Consider the following 530-nt stretch of genomic DNA (forward strand, 5'->3'; position numbering starts at 1 on the left):
TGTTGGAATTATCCTGAAAAAGAAAAAAAAGAGAAATTTAAAAAGAAGCAAATGAGGAAACCTTAGGGCGCGAAACTGTGGGTAAAGATCCTTAGGAAAATTAGAAGGTACTGACTGAATAGAGATAGGAAGAAGAAAGATGAAGGCAATTCTTTTAAACTACCTTAAGACATTGCACAGCTGGAGCATGGATTGGACAAGCGAACACTGTCTTCCTAACGTTCTTCCAATATTTCTAATTTATTCCTTCATGAATTACAGTGATGAAAATGATGTTTGAGTTGAATTTTACTTGCCAATCTATGAGTCAAATCTCATAGGGTTGGGATTACTTTGATGAAACTTTAACTATCTTTAATGGATGCAGTATAAATATGAGTAATTTTACTGTTTCATTCAATTATTTTAATTCTTTGCAATGCATGTGAGCAATCCCTAGACTTAATTGACTGTGCAGCATACCCTTAAATTAATCTAAATTCTAAAAATGTTATATTAGTTGGACCGTGGTTGAATGATATGGGCAAGTA

Source organism: Gossypium hirsutum, chromosome A06 (genome assembly GCF_007990345.1).
Source record: "Gossypium hirsutum isolate 1008001.06 chromosome A06, Gossypium_hirsutum_v2.1, whole genome shotgun sequence".
NCBI lineage: Eukaryota > Viridiplantae > Streptophyta > Magnoliopsida > Malvales > Malvaceae > Gossypium > Gossypium hirsutum.